General features: G+C 30.6%; 1 protein-coding gene across 3 annotated transcripts in view; it reads right to left on the reverse strand.

Annotated features, from left to right (window-relative positions):
* LOC143206852 (extracellular serine/threonine protein CG31145) overlaps positions 1-24,686 on the reverse strand; it is a 558,035-nt gene that overhangs the window by 399,148 nt on the left and 134,201 nt on the right. The gene's annotated exons all lie outside the window — the stretch shown is intronic.

The raw sequence follows: 24,686 nt of genomic DNA on the forward strand, positions 1-24,686 counted from the left end.
CATAAGCTACAGAAAATGTTACAGAAAAACACAATCAAATATTAAAATCTTATAATGCAGCCAGAATATTTACCAAACAAGAGGAAGGCCACTATGTAATAAATGAAGCAGGTGTACCACCAAGAACTGTATTGGGGCCAATTTTTTACCTATTCTACTCATGTGATATGCCACAAATGGAAAATATCACGATGCCTACATCTACTGATGACACCGCGATTCTTGCTGTTGGAGACAATACCAAAGAAACCACACCAAAATTGCAACAGGCGTGTGACAATATAAATAATTGGATCCAAACTTTAAAGAAAAATTAACGAAATAATAATATTAACGAATTATGAAAGCGAATCTGTTCAGGTGCAGTTCACGTATACAGACCGCACATGCACCAATAACAATAATAAATAATACCATCGTTCCATATAGCAACAACGCAAACATCTTGGAATGATACTGATGCAAAACTTCGCTGGAAAGAAGATGTAAAAAAAGAACTGGAGTTGAAATATAGGAAAATATTTTTTAACTGAAAGAAAACAACAATTATCAGTACATAATAAATTGTTGGGAATGGGGATGTTCTGCAAAAAGCAATGTAAATATAGCACAAGCTTTCCAGAATAAAGTTCCAAGAAGCATTGTAGGTATAGCCAGATACTGCAGGACTGATTACTTACACCAAGACCTTCAGATATAGACGGTCACTTAGGAAACCAAAAAAATTGCAATTGAGTCGAGCAATTCTCATGTCGATATCAAAATAATACAATTCTGGGATAGCACCAGAACAAGACCAGAAAATAATATAGGTCCAATGTGTCCTAGATATATACCTAGATTTAAGCTATTGTAAAGACAAACTGTAAGTTAGTCGGCAACGACTACTACCAATGTAATATATAAAAAAAATAGTTTGATCAAGAATCGCCGGCTTTATGTCCATGTAATAATTACTGTATTCAAAAACAAGAAAGCGTTTCGAAAGCGAAAGAAATCGTAATCGATCATCTAGTGGGCCTCAAAATTCAAGTGCAAGGATTGTTGTTTGATTGTTTATATATTTTCTCTAAATATAATTTTTTCTAGAGGCCCCGAATTATCAGCGGATAACTCCTGTATCTTGAAGACTGTAATACATATAACATAATATGTGTGTAATCAAAATTAAATTAACACCAAAAATCCAACTCATCAATTTCCTAAACCGTCCTATTCGTATAATTTATGTTCATTGGAGTTTTGAGACGAGTAGCAATAATTGTTTCCTTAAGAAAGCTGGAAAATCGCTTGTCCATAAATGCAATGCTTAAAGCAGTCCGCTAAGTTGCGTTTCATTTCTAGTGATTCTATTTTTAACCACAACACTACATATTATTTGGAGATTATTGACTATATATCATCTGTTTCATATTACTTAAATTTCCAATTAATAAGCGCAGTATCATTTATAAACCTCGTATTAACAATAATTTTAATTCGAAATACATAAATCATTGCTTTATGATGCTTCCGCATTGATTTGAATAGGTATTGTCATTATTTAACACCATAAACTCCATTTGCATTGTATTATTTAACAATTATATATGAGGCACTGTTTAGGTATATCCCTTTATTTTATTCGATAATCTAAGATATTATTATATATTTTGTGAATCCGCAGAAAAGAAATGAATACATTTTTTAACCAAATTCCATGTGCTCAGGCTAACTTCATTTCACTTGTGTTATTTACATCGGAATTTAAATATATGAATTAGGTTTAAATTTTTATTTACGGGTATAGAGTTAACTCTTTAGTAATTGTTAAATGTGGATAACCTCTATAATCAAGTATTTTTGCTTACAACGTACATGCTTATGCTCTTCCAACTACCCTACATAATAATCGCGTTAGTTAGAATAATAAGTGTTAGTATAAATTATTATAGTATAATCTTATCTTTTTGTGACACTAACCCTAAGATTTTAAATAGTCTGAAAATACAATTTACTTGAGACGGCTTAATTGACGCAATGGTAAAGGCGACAGGACGGTCCACCTACTGTTGCGACAGTCGCGGGTTCGAATCCTGCTGTGGCATGGTCGTAAATTTATGATTTTGTGATTGTTTAATATTTGTGATTGTCCTAGGCAAGAGTGTAAAATCCGACAAGGGAAATGATACCAATCTCGCCAGTAACCAGATGACGACCTTGGATGATTTCTAAAGTTGGTCACTCGCCAGTCGGTAGGCTTAAAGCCGAGGACCGTGGTTCGGAACCCACGTTAAACTGTAGGTCCAGTCCAGTAGCTTTATGACTCTTGGTTATCTATATTATGTGTCACTCTCATGAAAATGTTATTGCAACAAATGATATGATCTAGACAAGGTAACTCTTAAGTAAATATGAAATACTTCAGCAAAAGCAGTACAAGTTTTTTAAAATATTCGCTTGCGTTTTGTTTTTTATATCACTCAACACAATAATGAAGCCCACCATCTGTATTTATATATCGATTGATGTGTACATATTGAATTTTCATAAAATAAATCTTAATATCTTTATATATATATATTATATATATATATATATATATATATATATATATATATATATATATATATATACATATATATATATATATATATATATATACATATATATATATATATATATATATATATGTATATATATACATATATATATATATATATATATATATATATATATATATATATATATATATATAACTTTTGAGGATATCAATAAGTCGACCAATTTTTTGATATCATTATAAGAAGTAAGGCGCTGCTTAGATAGGACACGCCTCGTATGTCGGAACACGTCAATAGGAACAAGGTGAAAGACATCATGGGTGAGGCAACACTTCTTATTTTAACATTTCCAAGTGTATTTTCACCGGTTTTGCAATATGTGACCAATCGTTGTCATGCTGAAGAATAATATTGTTGTGGTGTTTGCTCGTATTTCGCCCGTTTTAATAGTTCCCGAGCCGAGTAATGCCGAGCAATGCCTTCAAATCTTCATCTTCAATTTTTTTTGGCTGTCCAGAACGCTCATTGCCCTAGGTGTCAAAATCATCAACTCTAATACGTCGAAATCAGTATACACATATTGATATCGATGGAACATGGTTGCTATAAGTTTTATACGATATTCGATGACCTTCATCCGCATTTTTATTTAAATTGATGAAAAAAAGTAAAGCTTCCAACAAATGCGATTTACTCGGTATAAATTTAGATATTTAAATTCATCAGCGCATTGAAAAAAATTTGTTCACTCTTCGACGAAATGATAGATACCTAAAAAAGAAGCCTGTCAAGGAAGGTTTCAACATGAAGTTCGATTTAATGCACAGTAACACTATTTGTCATAAATCCTTTAAAATTAGTTTAAAGGTCATCATATAATTTCTAATTTTGTTGTCATATTAAAATTTTTTTCAATGCAAACTATATTCTAATTTAGTACATGAGTTAAAAATAGTGTTCGAATATCTGAAAATATCGTATTCAAACCAATCTTTGAAATCATTTAAAACTATCTCATAGTACAAAAATGTTTTGCGATTTCTAGATAGAAAGAGCAACAGTTATTGCTTTGCTGAGTGTAACTGACAGGACATGTCCCGAGAAAGCCTTCTCAGTTCGCGTAATATAGCCATGTGTTTATTCCTAAGCGTATCCTGTTGTCAATATACTGCTGTTTTCTGAACGACAAAACAATTTTAGTTATTACAGAAACCTATTCGAATTTCGCCATGACGCCGACAAGTTATTAATCATTTAGGACTGTCGAATATATATCTGTTATAATAGAAATCGAAAAGTTGCGAACTCCATAAAAACAATATATCACTTTTCTTTTATTCTCTATAGTTGACAACAAGACATTTATCTTTTATAAATAAAAAAATCGATATAGACATTCATATAATTATTTAATCTTAATTGTTATATATTGCATAACTGTTTGTTGTAAAGAACTTTGTTCCCGTTTCCACCTACACAATTTAAAGGAAAAGCAGTCGATAGAATAAGTTTCTGATGCGATCGAAATACATACTTTGTAGATATATCATTAAACGAAAATTGCTAAACTTCAACAACCACCTGAGCTTTTGTAAAAGTGATCATAATGGAGAATATTTTGAACTTTGAACTGATTTTAAATTATAAATCAGAACTCCAAAGGTAAATAACAATAAACATATCCGTAAAATTCAATACACTTCAGTACCACGACAAAATCATAAAATATATTCCTGTACGACAACTATTACTTCGCCATTGAGGAAACGGGGAACAAAATCTGAGGAAAAAACGTATTGTGTTTTTAAAACTCTCTCCCTCGTTCGCACTTTCAGCTACTCTAAAACAAGGTGAAGAAAATATTTAACTATAGGCTATCCAAAATAATAGTAAACTCATGTTATCACGATATATAATGCATTGCCTGCCGCAATTTGTAAATTCGTTTTAAAATCAGACAATACTTTCCTTCTCATTTTATTATAGTTAAAAGGAGATACAATGCTCTCTGAATATTTGCAAAATTCTTCAAAACAATAGTGATAATATGTTATAAACTGACAAACGCTGATTTGGAGCTTTCCTTGTTCTGAAAAATTTCAAATCATTGCTTAATATTTATGATTAGTCTGATTGAATATACCGAAGCTAATAAATATTCAGTCCGAAACAGATTACGCCTCTAAACAATAGCTTCGACCAGTAACCGGATAACCGGGGCGGGGCCCCTTCTTACCATTAAAATGCGTTAGAGAGGTAAGAATTGATACTATTAAATATTGAGTTGTTGGGATTTTTATGGAAATAAATTTAACCTGTTGCGGCCGCACATATTAGTATGCACGCTGTGACTAATTCTTTCAAAAAAAAGAAAAACAATATAATGTTGGATTCACCAGGTCTACATACGAACAGAGTGCCGAATCAAGACCACTTTGAAGTTAGTTCTATTTGAAATTGAATTTATGAAATGTATAAAAACAATGAGAAGGTTTTTTCAGTATAAACATAATTTAATACAATTATTTCAGAGGTAACTGTAAGTCTGGAAGGTATCCATAGAATACTGAGGAATATGCAGCCCGTTTAGCTCTTTCAGCGGGATGTAAGTATTTAAATAGTGTAGAAATGCACCACAAAGAGGTTTAATGAAACTTCTAGAGATTGACTTGTAAATAATACAGTTATTAAAAGTATATAATAAAATTAAGGACGCTTTATTATTTTCTTACATTATGTCTTTCTCCCTATCACTGCATATTTAATCAAGTCGAATTGTTATGGGGTGTGGCAAATAATTAATACAATAGGCATGCTCGTCGAGGCAGATATACAACCAAGAACTTTTTGGATATGTGGAAAGAAGGATTGTTCACAAAAACACTGTTCGGGTTGGATAAACTCGGGTTGGTTGATATCATACACATAGAAGAAGAAACTGAAAAATGGTCGAATTATGAACTAGTGTTAAGTTGGAAATTAACACTTAGTTAATGACTTGAATAGTGGCTCAGAAAGTGACAGTGCGTGAATCAAACTTTCTGGATGTAGGATTTTGATTCAACGCTGACAACTACCTAGACAGGTGAAGGTGAATATATAATTAATGTAGGAAAACTCTAGGAAGGTATATTGCAGAGAGTAAAGATTTGCATAGATATGCGTTCTTCCGAAAATATTTGAGAACCTGGTTAAAATGTATGAGGAGAGAATGCATGAGAATGCATAAGATGAGAACTCTTTTGCAGATATGGCAAATTTATTAGAGGAAAAGCAGTGATTAAATCTAAATTCAAGATAGATCAAGATATCCATCAAGATAAATGTACAGAGACAGTAACAAAAGCAACTAAGGTGAAATGAAGTAGAGAGAACAGTGATATCAAAATGATTTGACAAGGGAATATAGTAACAAAGGAAACTAAAAAATTAAACAAAAAAGTCAAACATGGTCTCTAATGAAAATAAAATACATTACTATATGAATATACAATTTTTAATTAGGTAGTTCAGAAAAATATTCTATGTAAATATATAATATATATAAAAAACAAAACTATAGTAGCTGCAAAATTAACTGTAGTTTAAGTCCTTCGAAAATATATGTATTAGACTGTACTATAATGTTAAAATAAATTATATTCGGTTATATTATATTTGTTTCAGTATTTAATTTAGCCAAAATAAACTAAAAGACAAAGTCAATGTCTTGACGTCATTAAATTAGATAACGTGACTTCACTCTTCTATTCCATAGACTATACAATACATTCAGGATTTCCACAAAGCAGCATACTAGGTCCGACGACCACAAAAATTACGACTACGGCAACATGAACAGATGACAAGACAATATATGCATCTCATGAAGGCCCATAATATTAAACATTAAATATAACATAAAAAAATAACATTAAATAAATAAATAATTATATTATATATTAACATTAAAAATTAATATATAATATATTATATATAACATTAAAACATCCAAACACGCCATAACAAAATACAACTGAAAATTTAAAAAGTAAAAACGTGTATAAACTCTCTCAGGCGGAGGATGTTAAATATACTGGAATATATTTATAACAAAATCTAACTTGGAATAACTAAATACTTGCTAAATAAAAACAACTTGGATTTAAATTCATCCAAATGTGTTGGACATAGGTCGAAGTTATCATATAACGAGAAACTGTTCTAGAAATTAATACGCTTACAGGCCCATTTGGCCGCATGGGATCCGACTATGGAGTACTTCTAACATAGTATCATTCAACGGTGTGATTCAAAATATTGCGTGCTAAACTCCATGCTCCATAATATGTCTCTAATGAAGTAATATAGCGCGATATCGTCTAGAACAATGTACTTGTTAATGAGTTAAATGTGTGATGGCAGTAAAATGCATAGACTAAACCATTTTCTTGTTATACTTTAGAGAGGCTTCTTTTTACCAAGTAGAGTTTTCTGATTGCTGATTGCTGATTGGGATGATTTTCTTTGTACGATTTTGCACTCTTGCCTTAAGGACTTATAGTATTTTAAATAATATATTTTACACAACATAATAATTATTGAAGTGATATTTTACATTTCATGTTTATAATAATTATCGTAATTATTGCCCTTTGGTCAGATTATTCGAAATACTAAGGATAAAAGATCGTCGAGTATCGTCCTAGAAAAATAAACAATTTATTAAAGTATTTTAAGTAAGTCTTAACGTCTAACGTCTTAACCGAAAAATGATTCCTTGCCAATTACATGAAGGAATATAGCTTACATTGAATAAAGCAAAAGCCATTAAAATTTCCATTATAAATATTATATCACCTTATATAAAGAGAAATTATTTTTAACTAAATATGTATGAAAGGCAGAGTCTTGGTAATTAATGACTGCCTTGTTCTATTCCTTGGTTATCAGCCCACCTCTTTAACTGACAAAATCAAAAAAGTTAGATAATATTGGTGTTGCCCAGTGCAATGTTGGTGCCATTTTAGGGTTAGCCTATGTTTGAACATTAGGCGAGATGAAGTGCGGAATGTAATTAATATTTTTGGGATCAATTTTGTTACTAGATCGGGAGATAAAGGAATAAAGGAATGAAATCATGTCTACAGAAACAAATTTTCTTGACAGATCACTTTAATTACCGTGGTGTGACCCACTCCAAATTCCTTCATGATAATGGCATTTGCAGTATACTTTACGAAATTATATCGATATATCAGTATTTTTTAAAATATATAAATATAGATATAATACTAATATTCCTAGCAAAAAACGCGTATTCACAACAACAAAATAAACCTTCACATCATTCTAAAAGCTCAGCAATCACCTGATATTATTCCCTGTTCGCATAACTCAAATTAACACTTCACAGAAGACATCTCAGAAGACAGAGTAGCTTAGTAAATATTTAATTTTTTAAAAGCTATCTTAGTACAAAAAGAATTTAATTTAACACATTTACTATACTCCATTAATTGATTACCAATAATGATCTCGCGTGATACACACTAATTTTCCGTTCCTTTATATAGAACTTTTCGGGGTTTATTCAATTAATGACTGTTATATGTAATTCATAACGAGCCAGGCTATTACGGCACAATATTCAATAAAACCGAATCTTCATCATTTTTTAAGCTGACGCTCAATAATGTTACCGATTATTCATATTTAATTTTACCCGTTCTTTTTTTTGCTAACCTAAGCTTGTTAAACTTTACAAAATTTTAACTAAAACATTTACAATTAAACATCAATTTAAAATAAATAGCCTTGGTAACTGGAATTGACCGGGTTTGAACATAAACTGGTAGATGATTGGCGATTTTATTATTGTAATATCAATAAACAAAGATGAATATTATTGTCTAGAAATAGAAGAATACAATTTAGCTCCCTTTAAATCTGTTGGTTACATTTTGAGTTCACTTGATTACCTTCTAAAGCTATAAAATATATTATTTCTTATTTGCTACATTTTTATGAAATTTATTTAATTTTTTAAATCTTCTAAATAATGAATAGCTTATTTAGCTTTTGATTAATTGTGGAAAATAGTCGATAGAATTGACACCAGAATAAGTCTATGTGAAGATAGAAATAGATAGAATTTTTTAAGTAAAGAAGAGCAGTTTTCAGAAATTTTAAGATTATTTCGCTTTCCTGGAATTTCCAAAATTTAGTGTTGTTATTTTCTATAGGATCTTATATAGGATATAGGACAGATTTATTATAGGATCGAATATTTAATTGATATAGGATGGAATAGATGGTAATTCCATGTAAAATAATTTGTTGGATAATAGTTTACGATCAAAATTGTTACAACACTTAAATTTTGCTTCTGAAATGCAATACAAATTGAGGTAAATCTTTGTTATTTTAGGACATCCCTAGAAAGTCATTGTATTTTTCAGAAAATGTATGGCAGTCCGAAACCACTAATATGAAGAATTGAAGACGTTAGTAGATAAATATCAATGCCAAAGACAAGAAGAATCATTCCATTACGGAATCATCACATGTTGATCGATCCATAATTTCCGAAAGTTTGAAAATCGTAGGAATTATTTAAGCATAAGAAAACTTAATTTAATGTGAAATAAATTGAAGCCAAAGGACATCGCGAAGCGATGTTGCTTATATAAATTATTGCTTCAGTATCAGAAATATAAGTTGTTTTGCGCCGTAGTGGTAGACTGTGGTTGTGGACAAAAAGGACATATGCAATTTTCTTTTATGACAAGGCCCTAACACGTTTTATTAGGCGACTGCTTAAAGAATATAAAAATTGCTGTATATTTCAGATCTACACCTCTATTTAAATCTTTACAAAATTCCCCTAAAAGAATGCGCCATACTTCACTTGAAGGAGACTTGGAGAAAAAATTATAGCTTCTAGTTGAATAGGATATTTTGAATAACATCTTCATTTATATTATTATTGGAAGTAAGAAATAAAATGTAAATGTAAAAGTCACTACAAGGAATTTAAAATGTATTATTAATATAGATGTATGTTATGTTTTTTTCACACAATGATATTGTGCGATTCCGCAGGCGCGATGCTCCTATGATCCAGGAACAAGCAGCATTCCATTATGGCCCGGAAATAGATTATGGTGCCAACAAAGCAGTTATATTTGGAGAAATTACAATCGTTTCTCAATATTTTATGACACCTGCGGATCTACCAGGTTATGTTGTGCCCGTGAAAAACTAACATTTCTACAATTGGATCGACCACTTAATTCATTACGCTCTTTAATGTCTGAGATGGGAGGTGGTTCTAACGTCTTCTCCTTGGCCAACATTTGAAAATATAATAGTGGTTTCTAAATGCCTTTGACTGGCGCAACGCAACATTCAAATTTGCATGAGAAATAAATTATCCCAACCTATAGAGGATTACACAAGGATAAGTTTATCACTTACTAACGAGTGTTGGTAACCACTACCACATGCAAATAATCGATTTTAATAAATTTATTTTATTAGCAATCCGGACGAGGAAATTGTCAGGTGGCTTAAGATCTAAAAAAGAAACAAACTATTATCCAAAATTACACAACTTTATTCATCATAAAAATGATTTAGACAAAATGTTCAAAAGATCTCTGGATCGAATGTTATCTGACAGCCATAAAAACATCATCAGATCTGATAAAACATCGGTGAGCATACGAGGAGGTGTAGTTCGTCGACAATCGATGCAAGAGAGATTAAAGAAGGTATTGATATTTTCGGAAAAAAATTGTAAGATAGATCCATAGAAAAAATAGAAATTTCACGGTATAGGCGACCTTGGGAAATGTTTTGTTTAGTTCAATCAACTGTAGCGCTGCGATCGCAAATTGTGATTGGCTAGTTTAAATTCTGGTGCCGCCACTAACATGAAATGTGATTGGTCGATCAAATTGTGTGAAATAAGCATTTTCTATGGGCGTCCATTTTTATGTTTGTTGTTTGTAGGTTATGGTTTTTGTTTAGATCACGAAATTTTCGTTTTACGTTGTGCATATTTTCTGTTTTACTATAATTATTATAGAGTAATAATATAAAAATTGATGACAATGCGTCAGTGTAGTAAAAGATGTAGTGTACCGGGGTAAAATTCTACTACGAAATTAGACATCGTTTCCCAAAGAATGATCTCGCTCCTTTCCAAAAATGGGTTGATCAAGTAAATAGTAGTAAGTTATCTGGATACACCACAATGTAAATATATCAACGTCATGGTGTTTGTTATGGACATTTTAGTGAAAAATTTAGAATTATCCTTCCTTCACGAACAGGTATTTGGGTAAATACATATCCATCATTGGTTTTATCAGGTACGTATAAAATTATCTATTTACTTCATGTCTGTTTACATATTGTTTGTTTACAGAAATTCAAAACCTTATGAAGATGTTAGTAGTAATAAAATTCAATTAATCTACCAAGTTCTTCATATGCTGTCAGTGTGATGTCTCTACATAAAGAAGTCTTACAAGAAGGTAACAATTAATATAACTGGATAATTAGTAGTAATAAATACTACTTTTAATTGTAAAATATCCCCAAAATATTTGCAATACTTTAACTTTTTAGAACAATCAGTGTTCAATCATTTTATAGTAGAGGAATTATATATTTAAATTTGATTGCCTTGTTAAGAAAATATTTGTTATAGTGCCATCAATTAAAAATTTAATTGCTACTTTTAGGGGATTTATTACCTTAAAGAAATCTATTTTGTCTAAATTTACAAATAACTACATTTGTTTAACAAATCTTAACCAAGATTGATTAAAGATTTTTGTTGGATCTATTAGAGGTCATGGAGGTAGAAACAGCATCCTTCCCCTAGTATGTTCGAGAAATTTTTAAAAGGGCTCATCACTTCAATTTTTTCATATCATTCTCCCGGAGAAAATTGTGAAGAAGATGAACATGTTAGATAACTTATATTCTCTTTTAACGGAAGATCTAGTACCACTTGAGGTTGTTAAATCACCAGTTGAGTCTATATTTTCAGTTCCAGAGAATTTTGCTCTGAGGAAAACAAGAGTATAATATTGTATTTTAGTCTTATTTCAGGCTATTTAACAAAACTTTTGAAAAAGAGACAGCATGCAATATTTGTCTATATTCTATATTAAGTAGTTCCACAGATTAAATACTCTAAAATCTAAATATTTTTAAAAAATACATAAATTTTTAGTGTTTCGACTGTCCAGTCCATAATGATTTTCAAGACCAAATTTTAAGTTATTATGAGGTGTGATTGTATTTTTGGTTTAATGAAGTTAATGTAATATCAACAGAGAAGGATTTAAAGTTTACTTTCACTATATCAAGATAAGTTAGAACTCTAATAGATCTAATAGATAGAAAATTGATGGCACTAAACATATATGGGAAGGCGTTATAGAAGAATTATAGATATTTTAATATTGCCTATAATAGAGTTCATAATTGTTTTTTTTTTGCTTTTTGTTTATATGTATTTATATAATTTACACTTATGTATATTTGTATAGGATTTTATTTTAATAAATTAATTTTAAAATTTAAATTTTATTTTTATTTAAATACTATTGGCCAATAAATGTGACGTCACAAAATAATCAGCAGACCAATCAAAGCAAAGTATTTTCCTTACAGGTTTCTACATAACTATTTTAAACTAACCAATAAAATTCGCGTTGTCAGCGCCGCCAATGATTGGACTAAGCGAAACTTTGCCCCACTGCTTACCATTGCAGTTGCACACCCTTGGATAGATCTAGGTGATGTGAAATTCACCGGGTCATCTAATTATATTTCATAATTCAGTATACAATTAAAATAAATTAACACATAAAATCGTTAAAAATATACAAAGGTCTGAATCAGCAATTTAGCATGTTCTTCGAAAACTTTAGAAAGATATTAAACGTTAACCTAATTTTCAGGCTGAACATAACCTCATTAATTACCTCCCATTAGCAACATGGGAAATAATATATCTTGATAAGGTAATAAGAAAATACCTTTTATTTATCATTTTAAGCTACTTGTACAGTGTTTAATAAGTTCGGCTGTTGGTTTTTTGTTACCGAGAAATGCCTTTTACGTTCAAGAGCGTTCTCACCGGCAATTCAATTACTCCATTTTTCTTTCCAATGTTTTATGCGGGACTTGTTAAAACACCTCGCAGGTTATAAGCCGACGAAATGGGTGAACGTGAAACGATCATTAAATATTTAACAACACTCCAATGAAATATCTTTCATACTGTTTATTTAATTTTCTACATAAATCTCTCGTTATTGTTTGAAATTTCGCCGGGATCTACATATTCATCTTTTTAATTGCTCCTTGTTCCGTTTCGACTCTTTCGCGGCGTCAGAAAAAAGAAACGTCAACGGTTTTTTTCTCTCTCGTTCTCTCCAGTCGTCATTGTCGAACGAAATAATGGCGACGCATAATCCGTTTAAAATCGAAGGTTCTTTTTCATCTCTCGCAATGAAATCGATATTACAGATCTCTTAGACAAATATTTCCCTTAGTTTAAGAACAAATGTGTCAACTTTGATGTATATCAGTTATGAAGTGTAAAAAGATCAAAACAACAAGAACTTTTATGTTACTTTAAAATTATCTTATTTTGTGGAAAGTAATGTTAAAGTGAGTTAAATTTTTTTCAAGGAAATCATAAATCCTTCGGGATATCTATGGTATTTACTATCTGGTAATTCCATATTTTAGACCTCTTTAAATGTGGGTCATTTATGTTCGATGTTAAGGTTTGAACAATAGCGTAAAATTAACTAGGCGGTATTGCCGCTTCTTTTTAATTATCGGATTGATGAATGACAATATTGCTGATAATTTTTCGTGGGCTGTATTTGCCAAATGTAATATCTTAACGTTTACAAGGAACGTCAGAATCTCATAAGTGTTCATTTGTGAAGACGCGACGCTTAGAATCACTACCTCTTTTATTCTGTTGATTTGACTGTGTATTTGTGCAGTACAACCTGACTTTGCTCTCAAAGTATTATTTATTTATATATCTGAACCCAGTCTAGATAGATATTTATGATAATATCTAGATAAATATCCAATTATATTTACCTATTTTATTTTCCTCTCTTTTGTTATGTATTCGTATATTTCCCATAATATTTAAATTACTGTAAGTTAAAGACAAAAACATTTATAATTATGAAGTATTAAATTATAACCGTACGCATATGATATATGGTCTATTCAAAATACCAGCGAACTCACATCATCAATATGTGCCTGTCGTAAATTGTAAAATAATTTTAGAGCCAGACAATATTTTCCTTCCCACTTTATTCTATTTAAAAAGAGACACAATGCTATCTGATAAGTTAGAACATCTAACCGAATCAGCCTGCTAAAGCTATTGTCAAACGTGTGCAAAGTTCTTCAAAATATGAATTATAATAACTACAGGTTATAAACCGGCAAATGTTATCTGAACGCATTTCAGTTTTGATAAATTTTAAATCGCTACCTATGATTACTTTAATTCAAACTGCTGAAGCCAAGAGAGAGCAGATTGCGTTTCTAATCAGTTATTTCGAACAGGAACGAGGTAATGGAGTAAAAAACTGCCAGTAAAATTATTTAAAGACGTAAGCATTTTTACTGTTTATTATTTGTATAAGTTGCTGTGGTTTTTACTGAAAATATTTTAGCATATTGTAGCTGCTCTGAATATTAGTATGGACAGTGTCACTGAAATATCTCAAAAAAATTAAAATATAACCTTAAATTTATCGAAAAGAGACCGTCCTTATATGAAGGAGCTGTCGAATCAAGATCAGCTTAATGTTTGTTCTATCAGAAATCAAATATATGAAATGTATAAAAGCAGTGAATAGTTTTTTCAACGTAAACTTAATTTAATATAATTATTTCAGAGTTATTAATCTGAATATTATCCATAGAAAGTTTAGAAATATGGAGCCCTTTGAGGAATGTAAAACATCTTTTCATAGACTGTTAGGTAATATAATATTTAAATGGTGTAAAGATAATCCACAAAGAGGTATAATGGAACTTCCAGACATTGCTTTTAAAAGATTGCAATTTTTAAAAGCATATAATAAAATTAAGGAAAACTTATTATTTCAAAATGTGTATTTAGATGAGACATGATTATTTCAGAAGGGGAACAATATCCCCACTCATGGAAAAATGATAATAATAATAGTGTTAAGACAACAAAAGTTGATGGAAAAAGGTAAAATTTGGAATAAAAATAGATTAGGTTTTATTGTCCATAACAATTATTAATAATCCATTGTGGATATATTGTTATTCATGCTGCAAACAGGAATGGTTAATAACAACTTGGGTTTGGATGAATTCGATCAGGTAGATCGAATAAGTTATCGACAAATGATGGAATTGTGAACAAATGTTAGATTGTAAATTAACTGTATTAATAATAATTGTAACAGCTCAGTTATTCACTTGAATGAAATTTTCTGAAAATGGGTTTATGATTCAAAGCTGAATATATCCAAGACAGGATGATTAGAGTGGGAAAACTAAAGGTGTGATATAATTAATATAAAATAACTGTAGGAAATTTTACTGTAAAGTGTGAAGTTTTATGTGCGCAAACACGTGTGTAATTGTTCATAATATATATATGAGCATTTGGTTAAAATGTGTGAGGAGAGAAAGAATACTAATTATTTTGCAGATATGGTAAATGCATTAGGGAGAAAGCAGTGATTAAATCTAGTTTCATCAAGAAGGATGTGTATACAGGTAGTAACAGAACAAACTAAGGAGAAATACAATGATGATTGAATGATGATCAAAATGACTTTACAAGGAAACACTACACCGCAGGAAATAAGAACTAAGCAAAAAAGGTAAATATGCTTTCTAATGAAGGTAAAACATATTACTTGGATATATAATCATTAATTAGGTAGATTAAACCTCTAGGGGATACCACTACATAAAAAATGGACCTGAAACTCTAGCTTATAGGTGAAATGGAAAAAAATAAATGTAAATATAATAAAGCACAACCCTAACCTGCTAACTATTACAACTGTATAATTAATTATAGTTTTAAGTCCTTTGATACAATATCCATTGGATGTATTGTAATGTTAAAATAAATTATATTTGATAACAGTATTTTTTTATTCAATAATATAGTTTTGTATATTTAGCAGTTAAATTATTTAAAAATTTTGTTTTTAATTCCACCAAATTGGTTACTCAGGTTAGGGGTGTTGGTCTTAAAATTTCGAATATCGATTTTTAAGGAAAAATAGTGAAATATTAGTCTAAAAAAATATATGTATTCTCTAAATTTTTTAAAGATTAGTGATATTTTTGATAAACCTTTAAAATTAAGTTTCCATGTTATTAAAAATTGTATTCTGAAAAAATATCTAAAAATATCGGCTCAAAAAAATATCGATATATCGATATATTGGGCAAAAAAATATCGGTCAAATATATCGATCTTTTTTTCAGAAGTTATATCGATATTTTTCTGCATCCCTAGCTCAGGTGCATATTTATTTAGAGTTCAGAACTGTCACCTCGACATCAAGATAGTGCACGCTTAGAATTTCCTTCATTTGTTTTATCGTTTATTGTGTGTATTGAAGTAGCTGTTATGTAATTTATTTTCATCTCTGTTTTGTCTATTTGTTTAAAATGTTAAATTATTTTTTATAGTTTTATTTAAATATAATTTATATTTAACGCCCTGGGCGTAAATTTAGCCCTACAGTAGTTTAGGAATTGGACCTATTGGACTTATTGGACCAACTCTTTATGTCTAGACGTCTCATTGATCAGACTTTTTAGTCTAAAAACACTACTTTCGTAACCAATGCCGTATCAATCTCCCGATATAAGCAAAGTTGAGCACAATTTGAATTACTTGTAATATAAAAATATCATAAGGTTATTTTGTTTTGAATTTATTCAATTAAGCGGAATCAAATGAATTACTAAGAAAAGAAGACGGATTGACTTTGGGTTGGTGACCGCTGTTACTCGAAGCATTCTTTAGTGTAGTTAAGTAGAGTTCGGGCAAAAGTAACGCAGCAGTTTATGGTCAGAAATGTAGGAATGAATATGTCCAAAGACCCCTAGCCATAAAATATTTCAAGTAATTTCACATGCATTGTGACGCAAACACTTGCGAACACGCTGTGAATTAATATAATCTATTGGAATTTGGACGGAAGCTTGCAGTTCAGGGTGAACGACCACCTGAAGCAGATTGTAGTAACGTAGTTTCTTAGTCGTAGACTATTGAAATCTTCAAAGGCAAACTGGCGTGCAAGGTACAATCCATACTCAAAAATAATTTTTGCAAACTATACACAGTCCACACGAAATAACGACCACGTACATCCTTGTGGCCGTTTGTTTAGGAGAGAGGATTTGTGTTACAAGGTACAGATAAAGTAAGCACTTTGGCCATGTTTTAACACTATCTTAACGGTGAATGAGTGAGACGGACCTACCCGTCTGTTCTAATAGATAAAACCCTCTGTGTCGCTTTGTATCGCCGTTCAAGTAAATTAAGAGATTTTGTGTTTAAAATTATTTCCCATTTTATATCTTTTATAAAGCATAACATTAGACCCAAAAAAAGATGCGATAAACAGATAAACAAAAAAACCAATCCGATCAATGGCTTATAATACGGCGATTCGGACATGTTTGCACAAGGTGGAGTGAACGATATTCTTACAGACTTTTGTAGCGAAATGAACTATTTGCAAGGAAGATAACATATAAATATCGAAAAAACATGAACTATCGAAGGAAAAAACTTGATTTGCAATACATACATATGGCAACAACGGTCTATATATTACCCAAAAATATTAAATAATAAATATTGCTGACTCGATATATTGACCTGGAATGATACTCACGAATTTGTACTAGGTTTTGTTCACTGACCACCAAAATATAGTGATGTGTATCATCCGTCAGTCATTTCCATTTTCTCCTTCCAACTTATGATCTACACTTTGAGCAATGGTGCTTCAATGTTATTAAGGGGGCAGTCACTCGTAAATTTAAACGTTACTCCGTAAATATATTTAATTCAGATCAGATTTTACGTATTTTGTAGCTTTTCACGATTTGACGATTACAAATTCTATGTGATAAAACTAATAATAAGATGGAAAATATTTGTATACCTAATACATAAAAAATAATAACTTGGAAATAAAAATGTGTTTAGTTTTACTTCGTAGAGCTGAATAACCCTCTAAAAACTATTGTTCTTCTTTTTTTACTGTACCTACAAATGATTCATTGTATCAATAAGAGAGAATTTTGAAAATGTCTTGTTCAATTTAGAACGCAACTTGATGTTGCCATTTGTTCACAATTTTAGTATTCTAGGAACTTCTTGATAAATGCTCTATCAAACTTAAAATAACATTATCTAATTCCAGCAAATATATTTTAAAATATTCTATTTTAGAAAATATGTACTGCAATCGATTATTATGATAAATGTTATAGAAAAAAATATAACTAAAATTTTATTGTTAATTAGTTCAACAAATTCAACCAGGAACAACTCGCTTAAAGTTATCGTAAAATCCAATATAGTTTGAACAGATTTAAAAAAAAAAACATTGATATACTTTTTCCACTAAATACCCAACACAATGTCAAATGACTTGTTATCAATGTATGTAAACTCCACATTATAAATATCAATTGGACATAATCTATAAAATTAATGGATTTAACAGTCTCACCTTTAAATTAAATTTCAAAACGCTACTTAATAAACAATAAGACAAAAAAACATATTATGTTTTCGCAAACAATTTCGAGAAAACTTCAAGATCCTGCAATCCATATACTTGTACAAAATTTATCTCCGTAGGCTTATCGAATAAATGTCTATTCAAGAGCAATCTAAAATTAAGCAACCGGATCTAGATCCCAATATTGTGATAATATTACTAGGAATTATATTCAGATAATTGACATCACAATATTAATTATTGTTAAATTTTACTTTAATTATATGTCTATTAGGGGCGTGCATGTATTTTAGTAAGCATTAAATTTAAAGCAAAGTCCGATGCAGCAATGTAAATAGCTATTAAATTCAATGTTTTTAACATATTCATGTATAGAATAACATCACGTTAGACAAAAAGCAAAACACATTACAACCAAAATAAAACAACTATACTGGTTAGGAGATACTCTCAACTTGATCTAAAATCAAAGAGGTTGATCTATAATACAATTATAAAGCCAATTTGGACCTATGGGGTGAGAATATGGGGTTGCACTAAAAATTCAAATCAACTAGTCATACAACGCTGTCAAAAGAAGGTTCTTCGAGAAGTTAATAATTAATAAATAATTATAATTTTATAATTGAGGAATACATATTGTTATATTTTCTCAAACTCGTCTAGCTTGTTAATTAATCCAAGTACATAGCAAAAGTAGTAATAAACTAATTGTAAATTAAGATTGTACTAAGCGTATCTAATAAAGATGTTATAAAAAAATGTATAGAATAACAGTTTATCATTAATCATCATTGAAGCAATGAGTTGATTAGCAGAAGCTAATCAAAGAACGCTTAAAATTATATTTGCGATTTCAACAGCTAATTTTTAGAAGTTTTAATTTTTTAAATTTTTCTCAATTGACAAAGTCTCCTTTTACCAACTATGAGTTTATCTGGACTGGGTCTAAACTTTAACGTGGGCTCCGAACCACGATCCTCAGTATTAAGCCTACCGACTGGCTAGAACATTCACAAATTTTGAACAACACGAACATAAATTTACGACCATGCCCAAGCAGGATTCGAACCCGCAGCTACCGCAACAGTAGGAGGACCGTCCCATCGCCTTTAAAACTGCGCCACCAAGCCGGCTCCCAAATATATTTAAAAATCAATTACTATCAAATCATCATCATCATTAATCACCTACTATTTAATAAGCTAATAAAGATCAATGTTTTAATAATAGGTATATTAAATTCCTCGATTTTTACCTTTGACTTGAACAGCCTATTTCGCGATGCTCCATTGTTAGCCCCCCACTTGATATCAAAATAGCATCTATTAACTATTTTTATATATATATATACATATTTTAAAGTCTCCTTTTACCAACTATGGGTTTATCTGGACTGGGCCTGCCTAAAGTTTAACGTGGGCTCCGAACCACGATCCTCAGCATTAAGCCTATCGACTGGCGAGTGACCAACTTTAGAAATCATACCAGAAGACATCCGGTCTTACCCAGCCTGATTACCGGCGTGACTGGTATCATTTTCCTTGTCGGATTTTACACTCTTGCCTAGAACATTCACAAATATTAAACAAATACAAACATAAATTTACGACCATGCCCCAGCAGGATTCGAACCCGCGGCTATCGCAACAGTAGGAGGATCGTCCCATCGCCTTTACCACTACGCCACCAAGGACTATTGTGTTGTGAGGAAATTTTAAACATCAATTTGTTTTCGATTTAATGTTTATGTCATACAGTAATTACATACAAACAATTAATATGTATATATCTACTTGACAAACTAGAAAAATGAAATATATAAGAGAATTAAACCCAAACAGTACCTGAATTACAATATCGAAATCCATATTCTTACAAATAAAACAAACAACATATTTAACATAAACTAACAAAATTTTCAGAAAATTTAATATGTAATTAACACTGTTTACCCTTGCAGATAGATATAGAAGATAAACAGAATAAGAAACCCTCATTACATAATATCAAATCATCAATTCGGATTAATATTTTCCTAATCGTTCAGCATTTCGTATAAAAATAGGCTTCAAATGCAATAGCATACATACATAATATGATGTAGCAGAATAACGAACAGAAACTACTTAATTAAACTAGGTCGATCCAATAAACCCCTAAAGCATTTTGAAAGCGTTATCCTACTATGGCCTTTTGAGACTTAATAATTATCTTATTTCTAATTGCAATAATATCCTTTCCTCTCAACAACTTGAGGATATTCTAAGAATACTAAATATTTACTGATTAGACTTTTAGGTGTTTTATTATTGCTTTAAATTATTTTGATTTTTAATTTAAAAGAACTTTCTGAAAATAAAATCATAATATTTTCAATTCAGTTGAATTTAAAAGGTCTCAGGAAATATATCTTTCGTATTATAACTCAGGGATGCGTAAATGAAATATATAAAATATTTATATAAGCAAAATTCATTTCTTATCAATTTAAAATATTCTTTTACAAACAGTACTATCTATTCCCTCGTACAAATTATATCATTAAATTTCAATGATACATCATCGTTCCAAAACCTGTCGCATATAAATTTTTGCTCCCAAAAATAAAACAATTTGACCTGCAGTTCAGCTAGATAAATAACCAATAATTATTTTCATACAGTTGGGCTACAACTGTATGATAACATGCAACAGTCTGCGTTACAAGATAAATAATTTCGATTTCCCAAAATATTCCAATGTATCGTAGTATTTTAGAAATAAACTAAAACAGCTTATTTTCAAATAAAATAATTATTTTGAAATCAGAACGGGGATACCACAAAGTAATGCACAAGGGCAAATACTACATCTACTGTAAGTCAGTCATATCCCAAATCATAAATATGGAACTATGGCAACTTTTACTGACGATACTGCAGTCATTACCTGTTGTTTTTATAGGCTGCTGAAAAACTTCAAACGTCCATTGATAGAATTAACTAGCGTTGGTAACTATCGACTGTTTAGTAAATGACTACTTTGTACTATCTACTGTTTTAGTTGCTATTTTCGGTTCTACTGATTTTATTACTTTTTACTATCGATTATTTTACTTTTATATTGACTATATTGAATATTTTCTTATTGACTTTTTGGTTTGGATCTAACTCTCTCGATTTTTGTTAAACATATTTGCGTTCAATAAAGCATTTATTTTACATAAAAAGCTCTAGAAATTATTGTGCGATCATTTTTAATTATGTCATGTATTAGTTTTTTTCTATGATCGGATATATGTTTAAGTTCTTGTATTGTATTGTTTATATTTATTATAATATATTATATAAAAATAGCAATTAACATATTACAATACGACAAAACATTTGTGGGGTATTATTCCATTCCATAGAAAAATTCCATTCCTTTTACAGATCCACTGAACACTCAAATATAGAACTAATTTTACTTCCTTTGAAATGAAATTACTAATTATATGTTAATAGTATTCAGTAATTATTTTTTTCCTCTTCTTTTTTAAAGTTAGTACGTGAAGAAATATGTACAAAAATATAAGCACATATAAAATTAACTACCTCAAGCCACTATCTCCGTTCTTTCCTCTCTCACAATTTATACAGGAAAGGATTCGGATATCTTCATCTGACATCACGAATTGAAAAAAATAGTCGAATCGTGCATTTTTAGCTCTAGCCAGTTTTGCAATTTCGCTAGTTTTTTGAGTATCGACCGTTTTGCAACTATAGACTGTTTCAACTGTTTTCAGTCGTTAGTTCTCAACGCTAGAATTAGCACTCGGGCTAATACCTTACATATTTGAAGAAATGATAGAACATTAGATCCTTTTTGCTAATTTAGCTAAACCCCTGGGAATGACATTGACGGTAGACTCCACTGGAAAGTTCATGTAAAAAAGAAAATAGCAGAGCTTAACATCAAACTGACGAAAATGTAATTGGGTACTTGAAGAAAATTTCAAGTTATCTACAAACTGCTGCTGTATAAGCAAATTCTGAAACCCGCTTGGATTTATAGCATTCAACTCTGGGGTTGTGGCAGCAAGAGCATCATCTAACTAACACAGCGCTTCCATAACAAAGCACTTAGGAATATAGCTGACGCGCCCTGATACTTTCGCAACATAGACATCCACCGAGACCTTGAAATGTATATTATTGACTAAACTATCGCCAAATTTCTCACTAGCCACAAACAAAGATTACGCAACTATATGGAGGCTATTCAACTCCTGCACAACAAAAACCGCATAAGATTGAAGAGGATGAAGTTCAGATGAGTTAGTGAAACCGTGTTAGTGTAAAGTATTGTGTGGGATGTGCTACATGTAACTTTAGTGCAGTTAAGTTACTAAAACACAAGGCGAACTAGCGAATAATGACATTAGTTTGACTAATGTGATATTCTTAAAAATATAAACATTATATATAAATGAAACAAATACATATTAAATATTAATATATCAAATTATAATAAATTAAAACAAGTTTGAATCTTCAAGGATAAGTTCTCACTCAGTGTGTAAGTGAAAGATTTACAAACTATGGATCAACCAATATAAAATCATATCTATCTTCGACCACCTTCACGACTGATGTAATAATATTAATGTTAAAACGTGAGCTTTCAACATGAAGCATGCCACCATATTGCAAATGTGGTCATGGAACTTTCGAAATACTTCAATGGGCTATTCTACACTATCCGCTGTATACAATACTTTACATCTTTAGAGTAAGATTTTTCTTTCTATGATGAAGAGAAATGTATAATAATTACCTATATAAAGCTTGAAAGATGAGGAAAACGTGAATAATGATATAAATTTATTTGAATAATATAAATTAATTTATATAATAAATTAAGATTAAAGTTTCAAAGTTGCGAAATAAGCACTGTACACAGATTTTTAATGAAAAATACAAATATTTAGACCGTCCAATAAAACAGCCAGTGTTCGTCATAGACGACGTCGAATATATTGCCAACTGCAGTTTTTAAATAGATAAAATTCGTTTTAAGCCGGCAGCGGATTTTTCATTCTCAATTTATATAAGTCTAAAAGCGATATAATGCTGTCTGATGCATTACAACTTGTAAGAAAATTCGATTTATGTTGCGATGATAATTAGGGAATATAAGTTTTATTGGACGAACTATAAAAAAAATGCTTCACTGTATTAGAACTGACTAATTTCAAATCCAGTGTCGATCAATCTAGGTCAACTATTTTTCCTTAAATTAAGTATGAGGGCAGCTTGACATGTTAGTGAATTTTTGAATTTCGTGTCATTTTATGCTTCAAATCAAAATCCATTATGTCGCCGGTGATCGTTTTCCGTTTCAAGGTAATCAATCGATCACTGACTGACACCGCGTGCATCCCCAAGAACTGTAGCCGATCGACAGACACAACTTGACTTTCCTTGGCCACGTTAATCTACAGAAATTGACTAATCTGATACTTCTTTAGTCTCTGTGATGTATCTTTGATGGTCTTTTGTGATGTATCCATGTTTCGAAATGATGCTAAAACTCGCTCGTATTGTGGCTGAACATCGCCAATCACATAGTCAAGCGTAAATAATCGCTGCAGACATCACAGGGATAGCTATTTCAGCTACTATATGATGTACTCGCTCATTTGAGATGAATGCACTCTCAACCACCGTCACGTACTTTCATTTCTCGATCATACAATATCAATCCATTAATTTTATCGACGACTTCTAGCGCGAAGCCCTCTTTTAGCAGCGTGAACGTTCGACCACAACGGAACTCACTAAACTACTTCTTAACCACTATGTACAATCCTCATAGTATTTACCACAACCTTCCTGAGCTTCGGTGGTAAATTTTTGCATGAAACAATGCTTTGCACACGAAAATCACATTTCAATTTTGTCAATGGTCAATGTCAATGGTGGTCAAACACAAGCTAAATTGCACAGCTTACTCAAAATCTCACTGAGTAGTTTATGAATAGATGAGAGTTGAGGGCAATAGTGATGCATTTAAAGTTGCTGTGCCGAAAATTAAAAAAGATATGAATTATCAAACTATCCTCATTTAAATATGAACAAAAACCATCAATCGAATATTGCAATTGATAATTTGAAAATAATTACATATCTAGATTTGATCCCCACAAAACTATTGTGTGAGTAAAAGATTTTAAAAAATCGTTAATTCGGTTCACACTTCTTATATGTAAATTATAACAGTTCTTTTGAGCGTCAGAATTATATTCAAACATTGACATGAAAGTTCGATAAAAATATTTGTTTGTTAACGTCTCATGTTGTTGAGT

The sequence above is a fragment of the Rhynchophorus ferrugineus genome, unplaced genomic scaffold (genome assembly GCF_030347505.1).
Source record: "Rhynchophorus ferrugineus isolate W39M unplaced genomic scaffold, kcgeb_rfMv2 rfM1, whole genome shotgun sequence".
In the NCBI taxonomy this organism is placed as follows: domain Eukaryota; kingdom Metazoa; phylum Arthropoda; class Insecta; order Coleoptera; family Curculionidae; genus Rhynchophorus; species Rhynchophorus ferrugineus.